The sequence below is a fragment of the Arvicola amphibius genome, chromosome 4 (assembly GCF_903992535.2).
Source record: "Arvicola amphibius chromosome 4, mArvAmp1.2, whole genome shotgun sequence".
Lineage (NCBI taxonomy): Eukaryota > Metazoa > Chordata > Mammalia > Rodentia > Cricetidae > Arvicola > Arvicola amphibius.
In genome coordinates this window covers 74,702,296-74,729,702 of record NC_052050.1, presented here as the reverse complement: position 1 = coordinate 74,729,702, position 27,407 = coordinate 74,702,296, and positions in this window count along the sequence as shown.

Here is a 27,407-nt window from a genome sequence, read left to right as displayed (position 1 = left end):
GTGAATAGTTTTTAAAAGATCAGTATTACTGAGGATGTGAAAAAAGGGGAACACTGAGCACCGCTGGCAGGGGTGTAACAGATAAAACCGTAAGGAAAGCAGCATGGATGATTCCTCAAAGAATTAAATATAGCTGCATCCTAGGATCCGAAAATCTTCCTAGTTACATAAGCAAAGCCTACCAAGAACTCACAGATGTCTGTCTGCATTTCCATGACTGTTTCAGTATTATTCACACTGGTCATGATACAGAAACAACCAAAATAGCTACTAGGAGCTAAAGTGAGGAATTATGAAATATAACATACAATATACCCAATATGTTATATGTATAACATATATTCCATTATAGAGTCAAGGAAATATTATTTGGTCATAGAAGGGAAATCCAGCACTTATAATAAGATGAATAAATCTGAAGACTATGCTAAGGAAATCTAACCAGATATATACAAAAACAACTGATAGATGACCTCATCATAAACGGGATCCAGAGAAGTCAGATGCACAGAAATGGAGAGAAATGGATTGTTTATGTAGGAGCATGGGAAGTAGAAGGGATGTGGAGAGGGTGACGAAGGGGGACAAAGTTTCGTAAGATTGGTAAGTTCTCCAATTTGTCACACAGCATAGGGCCTGGAGCTGGCTGTAATTTAGAAGGCTGCCACTGGCACAGATTCTAGGCTAAATTTTCTTAGCACGGAAACAATTGGAGGGACAGTGGGAGATGAGAAGGGGCACACTGGAAATGGAAGATGGCTGGGTATAATGCCTTGATAGTGAAGGTCCCATGGGGACATAGGTACACACAACTCACTACGTTGTGAAGAACAAATGTGTGCAGCTTTAGGAAATCAAGTTGGATTTAGCGCTTTTCAAGATGTTGGAGAATTAAATAAAGAACTTGGGCCATTTTTAATTGCCACTTTTGATTTTAAACTTTGGTTCTAGCACAGCTCTGAGACTAGCCTATTGGGCTCTGGCTTCAGATGGGTTCCGTGCTCCGCTCCATCCCCAGATGCAGAGCAGAAGCTTAATTCCACTTCTGACACCCTTGGGAGCAAGAACATGATGGTCTGCTCCAGCTCTGGCCTTGCCCGTACAAGTCATAAAGAAAAGGGGGCTTGGACTTTGGAAAGCTGCTATCTGAAGGCTATTGACCTCTGGTTTACAGTACAGTTCAAACTCTAGCTTGAGTACTGTAAATGGTGATTCTTTTAAACAGCCTGCATGTGGCAGAAAGGAGCCAAATTTGTGAGTAGGGATGCAGCTGCGTGGGCTGTTCTATACCTCATTGGCTGAGTCTTTAGTACTTTCTTGGCCATCCCTTTAACACCTGAAGAAGGGCACCTAGCACTTGCCTGGCAAGGTCATTGCAGAATCGGAACTACTCACGTATCTGAGCTTATTATATGTGGAGGTTTGGATACATTAAATGTTTGGTCTGAAGGATTGGGAGACACGACCTCATTGGAGGAGGTGTGTTTTGGGGGTGGGCTTTGAGGCGTCAAAAACCTGCACAACTTTCAGTTAGCTCTTTCTCTCTTTCTGCCTCGTGCCTTGCAGATCAGGCTGTGAGCTCTCAGACACTGCTCCAGAGCCATGCCTGTTGGTGGGCTGTGATGTTTCCCACCATGGTGATGATGGACTAAGCCTCTAAAACTGTAAGCCAGCCTCCAGTTAAATGCTTTCCTTTATAAACTGTCTTGGTTGTGGTGTTTTGTCATAGAAGAGCACCCTATGACACCGTCTCATCCTTAGTCCCTCACACAACCTTAAGACACCGGCCCCAAGACAACAAAGACCACCCCGCTGCCGCTGCGATGATGTGTCACTGGAAACAAAGGCGAGTGGGCCAGTCCTAAAACACTGGGAAAATCAGAATGAAGACTCCAAGTCGGGCGGGCAGGTGGGTGGCTATGATCAAAACACATTGGATAAAATTCTCAATGAATAAAAGTATTAAATAAATGGATACCTAAAGTCTTCCAGATTCCAAGTCAGAATATCACAGAGATGCTCGCACGCCAGTGCTTCCTGCACCCCTATTCACAATCACTAAAGCTATGGGACCACCTAAGACTCCAACTCCAGACTCCGACTCCAGAGGGATGGGTAGAGAAAAGGGGGTACACCTGGATACACGGTGGGATTCTTCTCAGCTTTGAGGAGGAATGAAGTCACATCATGTGCATAAAAAGGGATGCAACTAGCCGGGCGGTGGTGGCGCACGCCTTTAATCCCAGCACTCGGGAGGCAGAGGCAGGCGGATCTCTGTGAGTTCGAGGCCAGCCTGGTCTACAAGAGCTAGATCCAAGACAGGCTCCAAAGCTACAGAGAAACCCTGTCTCGAAAAACCAAAAAAAAAAAAAAAAAAAAAAAAAGGGATGCAACTGGAGACACTCATGTTAAGTGAGTCAAGCCATGTGACAATCAAACCACGAAGACGAATATCCTGTGTTTTCTTCCATGTGTAATTTCTAGGTTTTTATAGAGATATAAAACTCATGTGTGTGACAAAATATGACAACAGAATCAAACCAAGGAAACAAAGGAGACAAATGTAGAGAAATGAGGTTTTTTTTAAAAAAAAAACAAAAAGGATAGGGGTATGGACAGGAATATATATATATATATATATATATATATATATTATATATATATATATCACGACGTACAATATAGACTCACATAAACTTTTTAAATATTAAACAATAAAAGAATCTTAGCATACAATCTTTTTTATTTATTTGGTCTTTTTGAGACAGGGTTTCTCTGATTAGCTTTTGGAGCCTGTCCTGGAACTCACTCTGTAGACCAGGCTGGCCTCGAACTCACAGAGATCCACCTGCCTCAGCCTCCCGAGTGCGGGGATGAAAGGCGTGCGCCACCACCGCCCGGAAAACATGCAGTCTTTAAGGAGCTGGAGAGATGGCTCCGTGACTAAGATCATTGGCTGCTCTTTCCAGAGAACCCAGGTTCTAGTCTCAGCACCCACATGGCAGCTCACAATCCTCTGTAACTCCAGTCCTAGAGGCCCTTACACCCTCTCTTCTGGCCCCTGAAAGTACACCACACATGTGTGTACACAGACATACAAGCGGATAAGGCATACTTCTATGTAAAATAAAAACAAATAAAATCTAAACAAAAAGACTTTTAAATACATTCTTTAGAGCAATGACAATCTTCCTAAAGATGTCATTGCTTTCTGTTGAGAGATGCCAAGTGCCTGGCAGAGCCAAGTGAAGATACTAGACACAGCTCTGCATCAATGAACTAGCCAGTCAGGAACTGACTGATTACCCCAGAGCTTCATGCAGACACGGGTCCAGAGACAGATGAGAACAGTGGAGGAATATGAGAAAGAATGACTACATCTTATTGCAAAGTCTCTCTTTCCCCAAAATAACCAAGATGAATGGCTTTAACTGTGACACAGGACAAAGAATTTCAGTGTAACTGAGTTGACCGAGGAGAAAAAAAAAATTCAGCCAGCACAGCAAATCACCATGGGGAAAATCAAAAGGGAAGCAGTCCAGAGCGAGGGCCCTGGAGATAAAAATCACCTCTCAGAGATATTCTGGCAGATAAAAAAATAAAAATAAAATAAAATAAAAAACATTTTTTCCTCAAGAATATCAGGCAATAATTTATGGTAGGAAAAAAACATTACAAGCCAAGTGACCTTCCCTCAGCATAGCAAAGCACATATTTAACACGGGCTCGTTATACCTCATTTCTACCAGTTCTAGCCAGCTCTTCACTGGCTGCCAAGGTTGGGTCCCAAGAGTACTATCTGTGAGGCTAGCCCATTCTTCTCAAGGTTATAAATGTCCTGCCCGCAAAAGGGGCTAAGAAATGAAAACAGACATCCCCACCCCCATCCAGGGACTCCTTTACAGACCTATCAATGGCAGGCATTCATTACTTGAGTTTCTGAAATGGTCAGCCTGCCTGCCTATCATTCCTGAAGAGAAATTCAGGAATTACATTGGTTCCAAGGATGTTCTCAGTGACTGCAAGATCATGACCAGAAAACTAAATGACCAGGGGCTGGAGAGACACCTTAAAGGTTCTGCTCTTCAGAGGGTCTGAGCTGGGTTCCTAGCACCCACATCAGGCAGCTCATAGCACACTGTCATTCCAGCTCCAGGGGACCAAGCGCCCTCTTTTGGCCTCTGAGGGCATTACATGCACACAAACACTCATACAGCACATATACATATGTATAATTGAAAATAAAAGAAAATCTTTTTGGAAAGAAAACTTAATACTCATCTCAGGGGAAATGTGTGATATTCGATATCTGAGCCATTCCAGGAAACAAAAAGCATCTCAAATGAGTCAAAGACTGAACGGTAAATTCTGAAACCATTGATTAGGCTCCTAGAGGAGAATTTGGGAAACAGTGGCAGAACCCTCCAAGAAAGTAAACTTCTGTGTGCACTGCAAAACTCAACAGTCCAAAACAAGGTAGGGACACGTCAAACCAAAAAAAAAAAAAAAAAAAAAAAAAAAAAAAAAAAAAAAACAAAACCTCCATGAAAGAAAATTCCAGGATAAAGAACCAAAGAGAAATAGCAAGCTAAAGGAAAATCAAGCTTTAATGAATATTCTAAACCAAAATCTACTTTATTCTTATGCAAATACTTGTTATCAATCAGAAAAATTCAGCTACAAAAGAGAAAATAGTCAAGGGCATGGACACCTCACAACTGACTAAAATGGCTTATAGAAAATCTCTACTTAATCTCCTTAGAAGAGAAAAAACATTGAAAACCACATAGAAACTTAAGCTTTAACTTGTTGGACTGACAAGATTTTTTAAAATCCTTTATATCATCTTGAATTAAAGCAGAAAATATTGCATAGTTTACTAATGGGAATTTGGATTGGTTTAACTTCTGGAGAAAGCAAGTTGGCATTACTTAGCAAAATTAAGATGCACACTTCCTTTAACTCAATAACTAAAGTTCTAGGGGTCCATGCTGAAATGTACCTACATGTGTGTACCACAGCCAGCAGTATTATTTTACCACTGTTTCTGGCCACACAAAACTATAATGACATGAATATCTATCAGCAGAGATTTGGTCCAAAAAATTATGGTAAATTCTGTGATAGAATATAGTATAAAGTTTCTAATATCAAGGATGTTTCTATGTAGGACTGGGCAGCTAAAAGTCAAAGCACACATATGGATCCTGAATATTTGCACAATGCTCTATGTGACCATGGATTCACAGAATATTCCTGGAAGGTAAGTTGATAAGTAGGAACAATGATTGTCTCTGAGAGAAAGAAGTAGGTACCTAGGAAGAGAGAGGGAGGGGTTATTTTATTTTATCATTTATTTATTTATTTTGTGTGGCTGTGGGGTGGCTAGCAGACAGCTTGTAAGAGTTGCTCCTCTCTCTCATCACTTGGGTCCTGAGGATGGCACTACAGCAATCAGGCTCGACAGCAAGCAACTTAAATATGCTAGGCCATCTCACCATTCCTAAAACCTCAACAGAGAATAAAACTCACATACAGAATAGGCACTGGACAGAACCACGGTGCCTTTGAAGGAAAGCTGAATTCCTTCCTGGGTAAGAATCATTACGAGGAGATGGGGTGAGGACCAGGAGGGCCACCAGCATCATAAAAATCGAAGAAATGTCTACTGACTGTTTGAAGAAAACTAATGGAGAAAAGGGGACATGAACAGAGCCGAGACCCTGGAGATACGGGGAGCCATCTGCAGTGCTAAATTTAAAGTCCAACGAGAGCCCAAAATACCTCCCTAGAAGATCGTGAACAGCCTCTAAACTCGCACTGAGAATCTTTTCTTTGTTTAGGGTCTGTGGCCCCTAAACAAATGTGGCCCCGTCCCTGAGACCCCATTTTTTTTCCTGTAAACTTTGCACATTTTCTCAAGGGTCTGAGAGATTCAGGAACATATTTAAAACTGTATTCACAGAATTTTAGATAAAAATGAATTCTAGCAGTCATAAGACTGAATGTCCTTCATGGCAGCAATCTACAATGGGAAGTCTCCTTAAGGAAGAGAGGCTTGCCTTCTTTACAACTCAGAGAAATGTGTTCCTTTCACAACAGTCCATGCATTACATGATCTAATAGAGCCATGCCTTCAAGCATTTATCTTTTTCAAGAAGTAGGTTAAAATATGAACAGTGCCTTTATCTCCCAGCAATATTTTAGCCCTGGTAACACCCTCACGTGACCATGGGAAGCAGATTCTTAGCTATCCATCTAACAGATGTGTATACTTTATAGGGAGCCAGAAGCATCACCATGGTGCTGAGGTTCACTCACTAGGTCCCCTCTGACCTACCCAGCCAGCACATTCTAACTACCATAGCACTTACCAGCAGCCCAATAGCTCAGGATGTAGGACAGCCTGAGTCCTGCCAATCTTTTTATAATCCCACCCACTCACTTTCTCCTGAACCCCACACCATATGTGAAATTATTTGTGTCAGAGACTCCATCACCATAAACTGAACTGTTCATCATTCATCAACCAGTATTCTCTGTCTATTCAAGCAACATATTAGGGACCTTGGGTAAACCCTAGAAAAATGCCAACTCGTAATAACCCCATCATTATCATCTTCTACAAAGGCACTGGTATACATATTCTCTCATTTGACTCAAAACCCATTTTGAGTCAAGTTAAACAAAGTAAAGAGAAATAATCTACAAAAACACTGGTATACATATTCTCTCATTTGACTCAAAACCTATTTTGAGCCTAGTTAGGCAAAGCAAAGATAAATAATCATTGACTTTTATCCTGGAAAAGAACCCACCAGGCAGTGGTGGCACACACCTTTAATCCCAGCAGTTGGAAGGCAGAGGCAAATGGATCTCTGTGAGTTCGAGGCCAACCTGGTCTACAGAGTGAGTTCCAGAACATACAGGACTGTTTTACAGAGAAGCCCTGTCATAAAAATCAACAACAAAATAAACAAACAAAAAGAACCCAAGTCCTAGGAAAGGGTGGTGACTGAATTTAAATCCAGTAAGTGAATTCACGGTTCAGGAACACAGCCATTCTCCCTTGCTTCCTGTTTCATTATGGAAGACTGAAGTTACCTGCATTCAGCTGTAGTTCAAAAATAACGGAAAATTCCATAAAGAAGCTGTTATTTTAAAATTATGAGCCAGTGAGATGGCTCAGCAGGGCAAGGTGCCCACCGCCCAGTGTGATGATCTGAGTTCACTACCCAGGATGCATCTGGTGAAAGACGAGAACCAACTTCAAGTTGTCCTCTGACTTCTGTACCTGGATGTGCAAGCCGTATACACAACTAAATGTAAAATCATGTGCCATTTGGAGCCATATCATGAAATATTACACTGTCACATTTTGTACTAATTAGAATGAATATAAGTTGCCTGTGTACCCAGTGTATCCACGCTGCAGATGTTACCCACCCGTTAATTGCATAGTGGCTATGTAGGTTATCCAAAAGATAGCCTACAGTAAGATGACCCAGATTCAAGAGAGGGGTGATGCTGGCAATACACCAACATAAAGGAGACATTGTAGAGGTCTTCCTTCCCTTGAGAAAGTTGAAGAACAACAAATTGTTTTGAGAGAAAGAGACCACATTCACACACTTTCTAGTATAAATTACTGCCAAAGGGATTTTGTTTTCATTGTTTTCAACCCCTGATTCTGCCTTATTTATAATTAAATGTTGCTTAGGTATCTGAGTATAGGAAAAACAGGAGCACACACACGAAACTCTCTAGTTTCAAATACTCCCTAGGAATGTATCCCCAACAGACAGAGGTTCTACCTGCAGTCTACCATACTCCATGGTGAAATAGGAACCTTTTTATCTTACTTTTTTCTTAAAAATTATTCTTTACACTAGAAAATGGAAAGATCTCTCATGCTCTTGGGTAGATAGAACTAACATTGTAAAAATGGCAATTTTACCAAGAGCAGTCTACAGATTCAATGCAATGCCCATCAAAATCCCAGTAAAATTCTTCAGACCTTGGAAGAACAATACTCAACTTCACATGGAAAAGCAAAAAAAACACAGGATAGTCAAAACAATCATGTACAATAAAATAACTTCTGGAGGCATCACGAGTCCTGACTTCAAACCCCACTACAGAACCACAGTATTGAAAATAGCCTGGTACTGGCATAAAAACAGACAGGAGGACCAATGGAACCGAATCAAAGACCCAGATATCAATCCACACACCTACAAACACCTGATTTTTGACAAAGAAGCAAAAATTATAAAATGAAAAAAGAAAGAAAACATATTTAACAAATTGTGCTGGCATAACTGAATATCAACATGTAGAAGAATTAAAATGGACCCATATCTATCACCATGTACAAAACTCAAGTCTACGTGGATCAAAGACCTCAACATAAAACCAATCACACTGAACCTCACAAAAGAGAAGTGGGAAGTACACTTGAACACATTGGCACATGAGACCACTTCCTAGATATAACCCCAGTAGCACAGACACTGAGAGAAACAATTAATAAATGGGACCTCCTGAAACTGAGAAGCTTCTGTAAAGCAAAGGACAAGATCAACAAGACTAAATGGTAGTCTACAGAATGGGAAAAAATCTTCACCAACCCCACATCAAAATATATAAAGAACTCAAGAAATTGGTCATCAAAAGAACAAGTAATCCAATAAAAAAAAATGGGATACAGACATAAACAGAAAACTCTCAACAGAGGAATATAAAATGGCTGAAAGACACTTAAGGAAATGCCCAACATCCTTAGCCATCATAGAAATGCAAATCAAAACAACTCTGAGATTCCATCTTACACCTGTAAGAATGGCCAAGATCAAAAACACTGATGACAGCTTATGCTGGAGAGGTTGTGGGGTAAAGGGAACACTCCTACATTGCTGGTGGGAGTGCAAGCTGGTACAGCCCCTTTGGATATCAATATGGCAATTTCTCAGAAAATTAGGAAACCACCTACCTCAAGACCCAGTAATACCACTTTTGGTTATATACCCAAAGGATGCTCAATCATACCACAAGGACATGTGCTCAACTATGTTCATAGCAGCTTTATTTGTAATAACCAAAACCTGGAAACAACCTAAATACTCCTCAGCTGAAGAATGGATAAGGAAAATGTGGTACATTTACACAGTGGAGTACTACACAGTGGAAAAAAATAACAACATCTTGAAATTTGAGGGCAAATAGGTGGATCTAGAAAATATCATATTGAGAGAGGTAACCCAGACCCAGAAAGACGAATATAATATGTACTCACTTATAAGTGGCTTTTAGACATAAGGCAAAGAAAACCCAGCCGACAATTCACAATTCCAGAGAACCTAGACAACAGTGAGGACCCTAAGAGAGACATGGGAAGTAGAAAAAGACAAGATCTCCTGAGTAAATTGGGAGCATAGGGATCATGGGAGAGGGTTGACGGGGAGGGGAGCAGAGAAAAATATATAGCTCAATAAAGACAATTTTAAAAATAAAAAATAAATAAAGCATAAAAATTATTCTTTAAAACTCAGTTTTTGTGAATCTATGTAAGTGCTCATGTATATATGGAAGTGTGTGAGGGACACAGGCTGTTATTAGATGTGTCCCACATGGCTTTCCACCTCCATTTTTGAGACAGAGTCTCTCAACCGAACCTGGAACCTATCAATGTAGACCCAGAATTCTTCCTGTATCTACCTTCCCAGCCTGGAAGTACAACCACCCACCACCATGGCTGTTTTTTTTACCTGGGTTCTACAATATTTAACTGAGGTATTCATGCTTTCGGCGATGCTGTACCAACTAAGCCATCCTCCAAACCGTCTCTCCTTTATTTTTTTGACGTTCATTTATTTTTTTAGGGGTGACGTGCCATAACAAACACGCAGGAGTCAGAGGACTACTCGCAGAAGTCCATTCTCTCCTCCTGCCACGTGAGTTCTAAGGATCAAACTCACTTCTCTATGCTTGGTGATGAGCGCCTTTGCCCACTGACCCTTCATGTCAGCCCTCTCTTTTTATGAAAATTATATTTTAAAATTAACTCTGAAAGGCTTAGTTATTTAAGCTGTGAGTTGTGATCCCACTGTGATTCCCAAAAATAATAGATAGTTGGGCTGGTGAGATGGCTCAGCGGGGAGAGGCATTGCTGGCAAGCCTGACTGGGTTCGATCCCAGGACCCATATGGTGGAAGGAGAGAATAGATTCATTTACAATTGTTCTCTGTCTTCCACACAGGCACCCCTGGACCCAACACATCACACCTACACACACACACATACACACACACACACACACACACACACACACAAATACAAATAGTTTTAAAAAAAATAGTTGGTAAAAAGTTTTTTAAATCTGTGACCAAAACATTAATTTAGAATCAAATGTGTTGTGAATCCTGGATATTTCCCACCATGTACTGCCACGTTATGTCATGAGACATTATTGCTGTATTAACTTTATTAAACTCATAGCATACACACTATTGCTGCACACGCTCTCGTCACATAATGCCAATGTAATCTGCCTAAAATCCAGATTTGAAACCATGGGATATTATAAATTGCTGTGTTTGACTGTGTACGTTTTCCTGGGCTTATAAAAAAAAACTAATAGTTTCTTACAGAAAACAAAAATTTTCCTACTGGCATTCCTTAGCACATAAGTATCAAATCAGTATTTCTTTGGGTTGGCTTGTGTTAGACTGTTTAGGTTTCTAAATTGTTGTTTGAGTTTGTGGTAGCTTGATGAGAATGTCCCCCTAAGCTTGTGTGTTTAAATATTTAGCTTTCATTTAATAGCACTATTTGTGAGGTTTGGGAGAATTGGCTTTTCTGGAGAAAGCACATCACTAGGGGCGAGCTTTGAGAGTTTAAAGACTTGTGTCTCTTCTAGTTCACTCTCTGTTTTGTGCTGCTAGTACAAGATCTGAGCTCTGAGCAGCCTACTCCAGCCACCATGCTGCCTGCTGTCCCTACCCTGACCTATGGACTCACTCTCCTGAACCACAAGTCAAAGTACACTCTTTCTTCCTTACGTTGCCTTCATTGTGGTGCTTTATTATCACAGGCAACAACTGGGGCTGGGATTAGGGTGGAATTTCCACCTATCTCTGACATTTCATACTAAGTATGTATGCAAAGGAGCATTTTGGCACTGATGATTATAAAAGCAAAATACCAATCAGCTCTTTTAAAATGTTGAAAATGCTCTAGATCGTGTAGTATCAAATATTCAGCCAAGATTTAATTTTCTATGTACAAATTATCATGGCTAGGGGGCTGGAGAGATGGCTCAGGGGTTAAGAGCACTGCCTGCTCTTCCAGGGGTCCTGAGTTCAATTCTCAGCAACCACATGGTGGCTCACAACCATCTGTAAAGAGGTCTGGCGCCCTCTTCTGGCCTTCAGGCATACAGACAGAATATTGTATACATAATAATAAATAAATATTTTTTTAAAAAAATTATCATGGCTAGAGAGATGATTCAGTGGTTAAGGTGTGTACTGCTATTGCAGAGGACCCGAGTTCAATTCCCAGCACCTACATCAGGTTGCTCATAACAAGTGTAACTCCAGCTCCTAAAAATCCAACGTCTCTGACCTCTATGGCAGTGCACTCACAGCATGCACACACAAACACACACACACACACACACACACTTAAAATAAGTATTTAAAAATTAATAAAATCATGATTTTTTAAAAAAGCCTATTCATCTTATTGGCAGGTAAATTTACCTTTGTCTTTGACAGTAAAATTTGTGTGTATAGTAAATAATGGCTTTAAGACAAATGATTAATTATCAGTCAATGTTTGATCTGTAGACCTATTTCTTATTCCTAGAGTTTTATTAAAATATCGTGAGCAAAAAGGGACTGCAGGTTGACTAAGGCTGGGAAGCATCCTGAAGCAGTGTGGTTGCCAGACCTTGGTCTTGGTCTAGCAACCTCATGCCTTGCCTCTCCTCCATTCATCCAGGCTGGATTTTCTGAGTTACTTTGTGACAGATGTGCATCTGATGCAGATTTGCTAATGAATGGATTCTCCTACTTCCCTAGACACTAAGTTTCGGCTGTGTACTGCTGTATCTATTTTGCTTATTAAAACTCTTACCCCAGCTCCTATATGCCACCCATCATGAAGCCAGCTTTGATGAAATACTTAATAATGAATGAATCCATGTCTACACTCCCCACCCCCACCCTGAGAAAGGCATCCATTTTCCTAGCTTCATTTCTTTTGTTGGGATAAGCACCATGACCACAAGCAACAACAAAGAGTTTATTTCGGCTTATGGATCTTGTCCACTGAAGAAAGTCAGGGCAGGAAATCAAGACAGGAACGTGAAGGACCGCAACTGAAGCAGAGGCCACAGAGGAACATTAACAGCTGGCTTGCTTTCCATGGTTTGCTAAGCTTGCTTTATTGTACAGGCCTAAACCAGCGTCACCACCCCCAGTGAGCTGGGCCCTCCCACATCAATCAAGCGTTAATCAAGAAAATGTGCTAGAGACTTGCCCATAGTCAATCTAATAAGAGCTTTTTGTGTCAAGTTAAAACTCACACACACACCAGGATATGCATGATGCCCACAACTGTCTCTAAAATCTACTTCTGGGTTGGAGAAATGGATCATCATTTAAAAGTGCATACTCGTGCCCCCCAGTGCCCCTCACCCCCTGTGGCAGATGGGAGAGCTGTCTTTGCCCCTCACCCCTCACTAACTGCAGCACTATGGAGAGCAGGCCCTGCACCTCACCTAGGCAGCACAGTGTTGCTGACCCTATTAACAGGAACGAGGGTGAGTTGACCCCAAGAACGTGAGTGTGGGAGGTCTGATACTGCCCCTCATCTGCTAGATGGTGGTGTGAACAGGAGGGAGATGTCCTTCCCACCCATACTCCTCATCACCTGTGGTTGGTGGGAAAGCTGGCCCTGAGGTCAGGAGAACGGGTGAACTGGCCCCGCATCTCACAGGCAGCAACACTCAGAAAAGCAGGTTCTGCACCTCACTGGGGCAACACAGTAGAGCTGACCCTGCTGGGGATGGTACAGGTGAGCCAACCCAGAGGGCATAAGTGTGAGAGAGCTAACCCCACTTCTCACTTGTCCTGCAGTGTGGGGTGGGGAAGGGAGATGCTCCCTTGGCCCCCTCAACCTTTGCTGCGCACAGAACTCAGGAGAGCAGGTCCTGCACCTCACTGGGGCAACACAGTAGAGCTGACCCTGCTAATGCAGATATGGGGGAGACGGCCCCGAAAATGTGAGTGTAAGAGACAGAGTCCTGCCCCTCATCTACCAAGTGGTGATATAGACAAGAAAGAAGTACCCCTGTGTCCCTCAAAGCCTCTGGTAGGTGGGGGAGCCATCCCTGAGGTCACTAGTGGTCCTGCATCTCACCTAGGCAACACAGTAGAGCTGGCCCTGGTGGTGTAGGTATGGGAGAGCCAACCCTGAGGATATGAAAGGAGAATCGACCCCGTCCCTTGCTGCTCACTATGTAGGGTGAGCTAGTCGGGCAACACTGAAGTATTCACCCTGGCATTGAGGATGAAGGAGGGCTGGTGGCCTGACCAACCCAATGACCACCCAGCCCCAGAACCAGAGCTATGAGTCGGCCCATCCCACACCTTCCACCCCGTCTATGATTTGCTGGAGCACATGAAGGGGCTGGTCCTGTAGACCGAAAGATACAGGATCTCCACAACACAGGACAGCAGGATATCCAAGAGGAACCCTAGTGAGGGCCCAGTGTTGATGATGCAGCAAAAACCAAAGACCTCAAACCAGACCAATGACTCAATGCAATAAGCACCCTAAGTAACAATATATGAACTAAAGGACTGTGTGACTCACTGTATCACACTACAGCTTCCACGATGAGAGTTTTCCTTTCTTTCTTTTTTTTTTCTCTTTTCTTTTTTATCTTGTTTTATCCTGGGGGTGGGGTTGCAAGTGTTGAGGGCAGATAGGAAGGGAGTGGGAGGTGAGTGGGAGCAAGATGTGATGTGTATGATGTGAAATCCACAAAGAACCAATAAAGAGTTCAATTTGAAAAAATAAAAACAATATTCTACAACAACAACAAAAAAAAGTGCATAGTTGCAAAGGATCACAGATCAGTTCCCAGCACCCAGGGTAGGGAGGCTCACAACCATCTGTAACTCTAGATAGCACTGGTCTCTGCAAGAACCTGTACTCTCAAATATATATAACCTTAATTAAAAATAAGGTATTTTTAAATCTACCTTCCATTACCCCCATACCAGGACAATGAACCCAAAACAGTAAGATTACTTCCAAGAAAATCAACTGCTCCCCAATTGCACTTTGGCAATGAATGCTGCCGTTTCTCCCCCATTTCAGCTCTTTTCCGACAGTTATTTCAGGTGACACCATTATCATTGGTAGAATTCAATAAAGCGACCTGCTTCCCCTCCCACACACCGCCTTTATTTTCTACCATCCGTCTTACAGCGGGAGACCATTACCCAGTCAAACAACGTTCAATTTCATCTGCATTACCGCTTCAAGAGAACGCGCAGAGGGCTCGCACAAATGGGTGTGTAGTAAATTTAGTCTGTTAATAGGTTCATTCTTTATTAGGTATTTATTTCGGGAGGCGAAGTCCTAATTAGATCAAGTGGAAAAGCTGAAAAGCTGCGGAAACCCACAGAGATTCTAGAATTCGAAGGATTTGGTGTCGGTCTCGGCTTCTCTTTTTATTTTCTCTCTTCGGTTGGCTGGAGAAATGCACGCAGTAATTTCCAGCCCCTCAGATGAGGACTGGAGGTAAAAACCTAAGGACCATTTGTGTGGAGGAAATAGCGTTTGTCTTTCTACTAAGGCAAAGTTATCTTAGGCCTGGAATCCAGGGAAAAGTAGCTCTCAGAGCCAAGGGTGAGCGCAATTTACTACAGCAGAGGAATCTGACAAAGGCGGTGGTCTAGATGTTTGGCCTGAAGGCACAATTCAATTTTCAGCTGTTTCAAAGCTATTATGTCAAAGGCTGTTTGCATAAACATAATGTTGTTGCCTGGGTAATATCAACCAGGCAGGAGAGGAAATATCTGCCCTCTACTGCCCAAAGTAGAAACAGCAGCCTGACTCCCTCACCATGGCAAACTGCTAATATTTATCAATATATAAATACAAATACCTACATAGCCCACAAATGGCAGGACATCTCCAGAACTTTGACGTTTTTTCTTCTAGTTTTCAGACCAGAAGTGATTATTTGGTTTTGTTTCAGTAGGTTGGGGATGTGAGGAGTTGATTGATGGTGTGGGAATCTGTAAAAAAGCTATTTCCCTTCTGAGAGTTTGTAAAAACACTCCCCTCACGCTCCCATCTGCCCGCCCACACATGCACATACATTTTTAAAATTATTATCACATTGATATTTAATATGTGTTTTTACCATAGGAAGGCGAAATGGGCAGTGATTCACAGGGGGGAAAAATCAATACATTTCAGAATGGGCTAAAAATGTCACCATAAAAAAAAGTTTAATGTTTATGAGGGCAAGAGTGGAATGGGATGTCTTCTCAGTTTCACACAGAAATGTACGCACTTCCTCTGCTTCTCTCTTTGTCCTTTCCGGGGGGAGGGGGAGGGGAACGTTGGCTAAGTGCTGCAGTCAACGCTTTCCTCTGAGAAAACCATGTGTTAACGCTTGGATGCTTCTCCTAAACACAGATGGGCTTTGGTGAGAAATGACAGGAGCCACTCTGGGCAAGGGTTTTTAGGAGTAGGATGCTGCCGGAGGAACGGGGCCCCAGACCGAGAGGACGGTCAAGTGTGAGCAGGTGGAAAAGATGTTGAGCACACACTGACATGCGGCCAACAGAGGAGACCAATCCAGAAAGAGATGTGGAAGAAAAGACCACATTTCCCAAGACAGTGATCCCAACTATGGAGAGCCAATCCCCAGGTGGACGCTAAGCTAATGTTCTGTATCCAGAGGTGTGCCTAAAGGCTTTATTCCAAAATGTCCAGGCTCGGTTTATCACTGGACACAAGTTTTACCCTCAAATCCGGTAAAGCCATCGTATTAAAACGTAACAGCTGGGGCTAGGGAGAGAGCTCGGTCAGGAAAGTACCTCCCACGCAGACATAAAGGCCTGAGGTTGAAGAGCTGGGTACAGCAGCACATCCCAGCACTGGGGAGGTGGAGACAGGCGGAGGTCAGAAAGTCTCTGGACAGCCAGCCTAGGCAAATCAGTGAGCTTTAGGTTCAGGGTAAGAACCTGTCCCAAAAATAAGGTGGAGAGCAACTGAAGAAGACACGCATACTTACACCACACAAAACACAAACATACACACAAACACACACCAAAAACAAAAACAAAAACCCTGAAAAATATAAATAGATCCTGAAGTTTACAGGCAGAATTTACACCACTATGGAATTTATAGGTCAGTGAAAGGGTCCAACATTCATCAGATAAGACAACCAAGTTAATTTAAAAACAGAGACTCCTTTCAAATATTGGGGGCTGAATAATATGACCCCATTAGGCAGGGGTCATATAATTTTAGGTTTTACATGCAGAGGAAAAGTTAAGCGTTACTTAGCAATTCAGGACTTGCCAGTGACATCTTGGATCCTTTGTAGATAGGTTTACTTTCTGAGACCAATCAGGTTGAGTTCCAACCTTAGACCTACCAGTGGCCATCTGCGTAACACTGTGGCAAGATTCTTCAACCTTAGACCAGTGGCCATCTGCGAAACACTGTGGCAAGATTCTTCATCTCGCTGTGCTTTGGTTTCCTTGTCTGCAATAGTGGGGGTGATAATAGTAACAGCATCCGACCTATGTGGTCACTTGTGAGGATCACACAAGGAAGCCTGGTATGTCTGAGATGCCTTGAACAGGGCCCGAAATCACGTGAATGACCTCTAAATGCTGACTGAAATCCCCAGCGAGTACCCATGGCTACAAAGAAGAGGGTATATTAGCGCTGCCCTTATTATCAATCATTGCTTTAAGATGAACCACACACCCATCTCCATCTACATATTTGAGACCAGAGCACTTCTCAGGGACCCTAGTCTAGCTAAAGAGTAGGCTAATTCTACACCTCTGGTGGCATTTATTAGCCAAGTCTTTGTACTAGGACTTTCCAGAGCTGCACTGTGTGGGAAAAGATAAATAGATTACAGAAGGCAAGGGCTTCTCTGGTTTCTTCCCACATTCCCAGTGGTTGACCTCACCCACCTACACAGAAACAGGAATCCAGGGCTTTGGTGACCTCACATCTTCTCAGCTAGTATATTAAAGGATAGAAAGGAAGAATGGAATGGCAATTAGGGAAATGACTTTTGGAGTCAGGAAAAACTGGGCTTAAATTCCATCTCCACCCTTTCCTTACATATGATACTGGTTGGGAAGGTTAGATGCTCTAGCCTTCTTTTTTATTGGTAAAATGGAGTCTACGGTAGCATTTTCCTTACAGATTTGTTGAAGGAATTCACTATGATAATAGAAAGGGTTCATAATGTAATGGTACTACAAGAACTGGAGACACAGCTCGGTGGTACAGCATGTATTATATGCAAGACCTTATTCCAATGACCCGAAATAGATAAATAAACCCCAGTGTTTGATTGCAGACTGTGCCAAGATCCTTCTATAGTAGAGTTGTGCTTCACAACAACCAAGCCCAAACATTCCATTAGTCCCACTGAACAGATGATGTCTGGAATAACTGATAATTTGATAGCATCATACAATTTCAAGCCGTGTCTGATTGGGCTTGGGCACAGTGTTTTGGTATTGTTTTTGTATCATGAACTTCTCAGTGACTCAGACTGTTTTGTGCTTCTGATGTTCTTAATTTACGAGCAAAACTAAGCAGGATGAGACATGTTCTCCCCTTCGTGGAGCATTTAACTGTACTGTTTAGACAAGATGTGGGCACTTGTTGAGTTATTGCTCTCATCTCCGCAGTATTCAAATTTCTCCCTCACATCTGACTCCCAAAAGCCCCATTTCTACTACTCAACGTTAACATTATTTTCCATCAAAACATTAGTTAGGAATTCCAAAGAGGATCCAACGTGATTCGAGTTAGAGGTGAAATTATACACTGTCCACTCTGAGCAAGAGCTTGCCATAGACACTTGGTGTTTTCCACCCAATATCCTGACATCCTTCTGTGCTTATCAGCATTGCAACTTTACTCTGGAGCCTCCAACCCTCAGTCAACTTGCTTTGAAGAGAGCTGATTCTGTTCCAGGCTGTGATAGGAGAGCATCGAGAGAACTAATGTTGACTTAGGCTCGGCCAATCAAACCAGCGATTCTCTAATCAGAGCTATTGGTTGGGAGATCAGAACACTGAAGGTTTGTTTGAGATTGGTAAGAAAACACCATCATGAGGTCTGTTGGGTTGGATAGCAAGGAAGGGGCTTCCAGGATGCTCTGGTTTCCTTTCTGCTGCAGTGATAAAGCATTCTAGTCAAAAGCAATTTAGGGGAGGAACAGATACATTTGGCTTATACACAGTCCATCACTGAGGGAGGTCAGGACAGAAACTCAATCAAAAGCTTGAAGCAGAAACTATGAACGAACATTGCTTATTTTCTCTTTTCTTCATTCTCTCTCCCCCCCTCCCTCTCTCTCTCTCTCTCTCTCTCTCTCTCTCTCTCTCTCTCTCTCTCTCTCTCTCTCTCTCTCTCTCTCGGGCTTACTCACATGCACATGCTTAGCTTGCTTTCTTACATAGCCCAGGACCACCTACCTAGTGATGGTGGTATCCACAGTGGCCTAGGACCACTGCATCAAATTAACAATCAAGACAATCCTCCCACAGGCATGACTACAGACCAATGTGACAAAGACAGTTAATCAGCTAAAACTCCACTCTGCTGATTTTAGCATGTATCAATTTGACAGTGCTAAGCAGGACACAGGCTATCGTAAGGACCCTGGGAATAAAGCCAGCATGACAAGAGGCAGATATGAAAAATGGAAAGAAACCAAGTTGTCGTGACATCTGTTGAGTTGGTGGTCATGACGGTTATGAAGCATACCATGGGAGAAAAGAAAAATGTTTCTTTTTCCATGCAAGTCCAAGCAAGTCCCTTCTCCGTTTAATCTGGTATTTATTAGAGATGCATTCTTTTCAGCCAAATCAAGTGCTTGTATTATTAATATTCACTCTTGTCTGTTTCTCATACCTGAGAAACATCTCTCCAGAGTTGGTAGTGTTCTCCAAAGAACAGATGAACAAAAGCTTACAGCAAAACCTGAGATTAAGCCAAACAAACCCCACAAACTTTACCCCAACCATGAAAGGCATAATGTCGACCTCAGCATCCAAAAGGTATCCCTTCCTTCTCTGTCCATTCTTTGAGGTCACTCAAAAACAGGACTTGATGAACAAGTTGGATCAAAACTTGTACGCTAACTTGTTAGTCCCAAAGCAACTAAGTTGAAAAAAGCAAATGCTAAAACATCTTCCTTTCTGGGACAGCAGAACCCTAGAGAAATTCACCTCATGTTTTCCTTTCTAGTATTTATCTCTTTCCCTCCTATGCATTCAAATACCAAGCTCTGTGCTTTCTTGACCAAGTAACTGTAGAAGTGAGTCTTCTCTGGACTTTGTCTTCAAATGCCTACACAGGTAATGGAAACTGTTAGCATGTGGCTATTTCATTTTGGACTCCCTAGAATAATTTAACTATTTGAACCAGCATTTGACCCATGGGAGATTACTCATTAAAAAAAAATCTGGATTCTTCTTGAAAAATTAGAAGATCCAACAACACAAAGCAGCATGGGTGGAATAAGGCAATCTTATAGCCCCCTCTAGACAGACAAGACATTCATTAGTCCACTGAGCTCCTACCAGCTTCATGGCTCATACCCACCTAACCTCCACACCCATTTGGGCTTGCAATTCCTGGCCTCGCCCTAAGGTGGACAATATACTTGGAGTCCTGAAGAGATGGGAGCAGATGGTAAAATTGCTCTAAAGGAACCTAGAAGAGAAAGTCTCAACTGATGAAGAAGGTCCTGGAGACCAAGAGAGTAGATAGGAGACCTTTGGAGAGAATGAGAGAAGAAGCCCAACAGGACTGACAGTTCCACAGAGTTGGTACAACGAAAGCCAAGAATGGCTATGGAGGTCTCTGCTTTGACAGTGACTTTCTTGGTTCCACTGTGACTCAAAATGCAGGAGAGCAGGAAACATAGCAGGTAATCTGGATTAATGGACATCTTTGGAGTCAAGGCACAGTGATGGTCCTTTTCCTAGAACCTTCCCAAGTCCTGTGACTCTACTGCAGATCCTCTTAAAGCTTCTGGAGAGAGAGAGAGAGAGAGAGAGAGAGAGAGAGAGAGAGAGAGAGAGAGAGAGAGAGAGAGAGAGAGACTCTCGAGGACTACGCAGGATTGAACTTCTAGCCTAATAGAAACATGAGGCCTTTAGCTGTTTTGAAGAGAAAAACACTGTTTCTTAAATACATGAGACTAAAAGCTGCTGTTACATTAGAATGCTCTAGAAAGCCACAATACTGCCTACCCTACACACACACACACACACACACACACACACAATCTTTTTTTTCATTTGTTTCAGTGGGTTTCCTCTGATGGCTACTCCTGTTTGCATTGTTTCTATGATTACCACAACCTTGACCTAGAGAGGCCTACACTTGACAGTGTCTTTAGACTCAGGATGCTTGGCCATTCCTGTTGCCCTGATGGGGACCCTGTGATCCAGACATGGAGCAGGAGTCAACACACCCCTCCCATACTAGAAGGAGGCCAGATGGTAGCTTCTCGGCTGACAATAAGAGCTCACTTGAGGCAAGTGTGCAGAATGGGTGGGAAAGGACTCCCTGGGAGCTCTCCAGTGTCTCCACCTGGCTGTCAAGAGCGCCAACTTTCAAATGGAATAGATCGAGTTCAAGCCAAGGCTCTTACCCCCTACCCTTTCTTATTTAAGAAGCCTCAGCACCCGTCTCCCAATTTTATCAGAGATATTCCAGGAGATCCAACATAAAATGCGTCTCTGCTTGTTCACAGTAAGAACCTAACTGGAGGTTAGTTAGTCTTTAAAATAAAAATTCTTGTTATTAATGGGAAACAGCCCGGGCCCCCTGGGAATTCACAACGCGAATAATGAAGCCAGCTAAATCAACATCTACCCAGTGATTTCATCTATAGAACATACATTTTAAAAAGTACAGCAGACCCCGTGCCAGCATGTGGCCATTCCAGACTTAGTCCCATCCAAAGTAAATACAGGTTTGCCCTCCTCTGCCCCCAGGAGTCAAAACTTGCTTGTGCTCAAGGAAAATGGAGGCCGCTATTCTATAGGTTTGCACATGAAAACTGTACAAGCACAGCTAACAGTTGTTCCGAAGAACAAAGGAAATCAAGTAAAGTCACCCAAGGCAAGTGTTCCAGTGGAAACAGAGAGTTAGGCCAGAGCCAGCAGACTCAACCGTGGAGACATGCTGACACATAGCTGTAATCCCAGAACTCCGAAGACAAAAGGATCGTCACAAGTTCGAGGCCAGTCCGGCATATATAGTGAGTTCTAGGATAGCCAGGGCAGCATACTAAGACCCTGTCTAAATAAAAGTGCTTTGTTAATCTCTTTGTTGATGTATTAGAGTATATCCTCCTAGCTGGACATCTAATATTTCATGTGTCTTTTGATGTCCATGGTCTCAAAAGAAGCTCTGTCTGTCTGAAGTACCTTTAGGTCCCCTGAATCTTCTGGTAACACTCCTGCCTCCAGTTTAAACCTGTTAAACGTTCCCTTCACTTGAGACTTACATTTTCTCACTCATCTGAAAACTGTATCTCTTCAAAAGTAGTTCAAGGAGCAAAGGACGTTGTCTTCATTCAAATCTATGCTTTAGACAGTCTTTTCATATTCCTGTGAGCAAGCAAGACAGTAGACCTGCCTCAAAGTGACTGAAAAAAAAAAAAAAAAAAACACTGCTAACCGGTTATACCTGGGGTTGTGGTTCAGGGGTCAACTGGAAGATGACCCATAAACGCAAGGCATAAACCTCACCAGTTTAGGAGTCAGACACCAGAACAGTATGTCCTACAGCTCTGCCTAAGTACCTCAGCTAGGCCAACTCCTAGACAGAGGACTATAGAGAAAGCCAAGGCGAGAAGTCATGGACTACGGGCAACACCACTGGTAAAGTTACTTGGCCTTTGCGTCTTGTACCATACAAACGTCTATGAGATATCAGAGAAACTTCTTTGAATTAACATCTAAGATCTCCTAAACACCTTTATTTCTTTAAAACATCATCTGGAATATCTCAAGCCTCTGTGATCTAAGTAGGATTGTCTCAACATCTCAATTCTTACACTGTAGAGAAAGCCTTCCATCTCCTGGAAATTCCTGTGTTTTCCCAGAGTTTAGGTTTCTCTCCCCATTAGCTGGCTTCCAAGTCCAGGGGAACAACTCTACTAAAGGGATCCAGACAGGAAGTTCAAGCCCTCCCCTGGTTGAATCTTCTCAGAAAGTGCCTGATAAGGGTTGGGTTTGAGAGAGAAACAAATAACACATGTTCTTTAGCAAGCCAACTTAGACCCCATAGTCAATGACCTCTTTTGACGGAGCCTCTGGGTTCAGCAATGCCACCTGTGACCTTACAGTACACATAACTCTGACTCGGCATTAGTTATCCCAGCCTGGGGGTGATAGTTGTACTGCTAGTGCGGTTGTGTAACTCAGCTCACGACACACAAAGAAACTAAACGAAAGCATAAAATTCCAGTTCTCATTCCTATCATAGCCCAGTTGAATGCTGAGTACAAACTAGCAACAGCACACTTAAAAAGAGAAATGCCCATCAAGTTTGATCTCGGCGTCGGGGCAGGCGGTCAGAATAAATGGTAAAGGGATGTGGAAGTGACCAAATGCTTTCTAATTGAACTCAATCCCTGCTTGACATGAGAAACGCATGCTTGGTATTGTGAATCTGGCTGAGACCCATGGCTGTCAAGCTCAGGAGCCCCAGGAGTGAACCTCCTCCTATGATTCTGCTAAACGGACACAGAACCCAACTGTCCTCTAAGTCTGTATCTCTCTTCCCTAAAATGAGTGCAGTTCTCAGACCTCAGCAGAGAAGGTCAGTGAATACAGACACCCGGAACTCCTCAAAGCGCAGAGACAGCGCCAGCCACAAATGAGACATCATACCCGTCCCCAAGGACCAGTGGCCAGGGCAGAAGAGAAAGATTTTTAAGACCCGGAAGTCAAGGAGGATCAGAGCAGAATGGTTTCTTCCAACAGGATCGCTACACTCACGAGCTCTCCGTAGCTATGGCTGCTTACATGTGCTCAAGCCTGTAAACCTTCTGACATGGAATACAAAGGGGTTCATGAGCCCCCACTGCTAACTGAGGAGCTATGGACACTTGGAGGCTTCAGGAGGATGGAGAAGTCAGCTTTATTCAAGGACGTGGCTCCTGGTGGGTTGAGCATGATTTAGTGGATGGCTCCGTACCCAGGAGTATATGGGCAGTACAAATTGGATCCCATGGGTTAATTTTTTTTTAAGAGGACAAGAAAAATGAGAAGGGTAAAGATGTAGGACTGAATCTGAGAGGTACTGGCAGGAGGGTGGGGATTTAGAGTGAATACATCCAAAATACCTTGCATAAGGTTCTAATAGAAAATAAAAATTTTAAAGGTAATTGGATGGCAGTAAACCTCTGGGAGGAATCTAGATTGAGAGCCCTTCCCAACCTTTATTTAAATTGATACTGCAATTGAAAAATAAAATAAAAACTAATTGTCACACATCATAGAGTGCCTGCCCATGGAAAGACCTTGGGAAGACAGCAAATGATGAGTAAACAAACCATACTTTGTGTGTCTTAGGTTCAGAATATAATGTATAAATGTGTTTTTTTATCATGACCTGATATTGCTGTTTTTCTCATCAACTACACAACTGCCCCTGTCATATCAGATCAGCAGCATTCTAAATCTTAGCAATTCAAACTTGACAGACCCAGATGGTGTCTCAGAGCCATATTCTTAACCAGGAACTTATGACCAGGCTAAAAACAATCTGAGAAAGCCATATATATATATATATATGTGTGTGTGTGTGTGTGTGTGTGTGTGTGCAAACCATGACATTCACATGAGAGTACGCAGTGTCTGAGTTTAAGCTTCTGGGCTTCTCCTTCAGAGGGTGACCAGTCACACCCATCTGCCTGTGACTGTCCTGGTCTACCCTAAAAGTCCTACGTTGTGCAGATGTCCAAAAACCCCAGTTAACTGGATGGTTGATTACAGCAGTGTAAGGGTGCCAGATAAACTGCGGAATGCAAAGGGGAATTTGAACTTCAGGTAAATAATGAGAAACCTTTAGTATACGTATGCCCTGATCCATTGTTACAGTTAATCTAAGCATGCTGACACATAGCTGTAATCCCAGAACTCCGAAGGCAAAAGGATCATCACAAGTTCGAGGCCAGTCCGGCATATATAGTGAGTTCTAGGATAACCAGGGCAGCATACTAAGACCCTGTCTAAATAAAAGCAAACTATTATTTGTCTAAAATATTTCTTTAAGGACTGAAGAGATGCCTCAGCAGTCAAGAGCACTTGTTGCTTTTGCAGAGGGCCAGGGCTAGATTCCTGAAACCCTCATGGCCGCTCACAACTGTTTCTAACTGTCTTCCCAGAGTAACTGATACCCTCTTCTGACCTCCATAGGCACCAGGCACACACATTGTTCATAGACAACTATGCAGGCAAAACACTCAAACAAATAAAATAATAAAATAAATATAAAAATAGTTCACATTTAAATTGGTGTCCTGTAATTTTATTTCAATAATTTAACAACCCTACCCATATATAGTAATTAATAGTAAGAATAGTATATTGATAACAGTAGCAACAACAATAACTAGCAATTACTGAATGTTTCCTTTGTGTTATACTTATCTTAACCCTAACTACATCACAGCAAGTTTGCCACTATTTCCCTTCTATGTGTGTGGTGAATACGAGTTAAAGAGGTAAAAATGAATTATCTGATACCATATAGTGAATGACAAAGATCAAGGGAACATCCACGAAAATCTAGCCTACAAAAGGAGAAAGTTAGGACTTGTGCGATGGTTTCCCAGGTCTCTGCAGATAAATCTAATGACTTGAGTTCCATCCCCAGGACCCACACAGTGGAAGGAGAGAACCAACTCCACAAAGTTACCATTTGCTCTCCACAGGCACACGGTAGTATGCACATGGCATCCCCTGCCAACACACACACACACACACACACACACACACACACACAAACAAGTGAAAAACAGAGGGAGAGCTATATCTAAAAATGTCAAATGTATCTGCTTGCCATCTAGAGTCTCCTTCCCACTCTTGAACTCAGAAATCCATCCCGAGCCCCTGAGCATCTCGAGCATCTCCTCGGAGCTGTGCATGAAGACTTACAGACACAATGCACAGCCTCACTGCTGGACCAGCATCCTGTTTCCCAATCTCTACCCTTCCTCCCCCACTTTTCTCACAGGCGTTATCAGCACGGCCCTGAAGACTCTCAGCCCACAGAGCTGACAGCGGCTCCAACAGCAGCTGAAATCGTTTACCTCCCAGAGCAGCTTCCTGTTCCCCCAAATCTGTTACCACTGTGACCAAATATCCTGTAGTTTGTACTGGGATTCACTTGGAGGTGACTGACAGTCTGGAACTAAGGAAGTGCAAGGCTGCAGGAAGCACAGGGCAAAAAAAAAAAGTGGGGGGGGGGGAATGTCTCTGGAAAAGCAGGAAAAGTTGATCGCCTACCACTCCAACAGATCGACATGCACTTTTTAGAAAATTATGTGTGTGGGAAGGGAACTGGACAGATGACTCCGTGGTTAAGAACACCATCTACTCTTTCAGAGGACCTAGATTTGACTCCCAGCCCCCACATGGTGACTCGCAATTGTCTCTAACTCCAGTGCCGGGGGATCTGGTGCTGTTTTCTGGCCTCCGGGTGCGCTAGGGTCACATGTGGTATGTAGGCATAGATGCAGGCAAGACATCCATACACATAAGTGTGTGTCTGAAGGAGGACGTTGGGTGTCTTCCTGAAGCTCGTTTCAGCTTCGCCGGATGGCCAGTGAAATACCAGATCTGCCTGTCTCCACCCTCAAAGGCAAGGTACACACGTACATGAAGGTAGTTCTTTTCACATGGATACTGGGCATCGAAATCCAAGTTACGCTGCTACAGCAATCTTTCTCACCCACCGTACCATCTTCCCAGCTTCAGTGAGTATCTCCTAATCTGATCCTTAGGAAAACCTGGGACACAACCCATTGCACAGTCAAGGGAAACCAAACCCCAGTACTGCCCAGCAATTATCCAAGTTGCACAGTTGTGGGTCACAGAGCTGAGCCTACCAACCACGTCTCCCTGTAAAGCAAGCTGAGAAGTGCTTGACATCCTGGGTCCTTGTGCTGGTTTGAATGAGAATGGCTTCCATAGGCTGGTAGACATGAATGCTTCGTCTCAGCTGGTGGAACTGTTTGGGAATGCTTAGGAGGTGACTTTGTTGGAGCCTCAATGGGGGTGAGCTTTGAGATTTCATAAGCTCACGTCGTTCCCAGTCAACTCTCTTTGCCTCCCGGTTGTTGTTTCAAGTAGTTCTCAGCTACCGTTCAAGAACTGTGTTTGCCTGCCCACTGCCATGCTCCCTGCCGTGATGCCTCTTTGCTATAACCTCAAATTAAACTCTTGCTTCTAAAGGCTGTCTCGGCTGTGGCATCTTGCCATGACTCAGCAATTAAGAGCAAGTCCTGCTCTTATGGTGGACCTGAATCCAATTCCAAGCAGCCACATCAGGGAGCTCACAACATGTTGCTTCTGCTGGCACCTGCAATCACCTGCACACGCCTGGACACAAACACACACTCATGATTAAATGGCAAAAATACTGACGCTGTCTCTTTAAATCATGCACCGTAGACCTGGTGCTCAGTAGAACTGGCGCTCAATACCGATTCACTAACGTAGACGTGCATCCTGGTTGCTGAAACTATTAGTGTGCAAACAGGCTTCTGCTCTGGCATGAGCCCCTAAAGTTGAAAAGATTCTCCCAATGTCCTCCTTCAGCTGGGAATACATCTCGGTGGTAGAAAGATTCCCTGCATCAAAAAAAGAAAGAAGAGAGAGGACAGAGAGACAGACAGAGATAGCAGAAAAGGAAGGAAGACAGGGAGGAAGGACAGTAGATTTCTCACCTAGGATACCCTGAATCTGATCCTCGGTTCTGCATGAAACTAAGTATTGTGGAACATACCTGAAAAGCCAGCCCTTCTGAAGTGAGTAGCAGGAAGTTCAAGGTCATCCTTGGAGACAAAGAGTTCAAAGTCA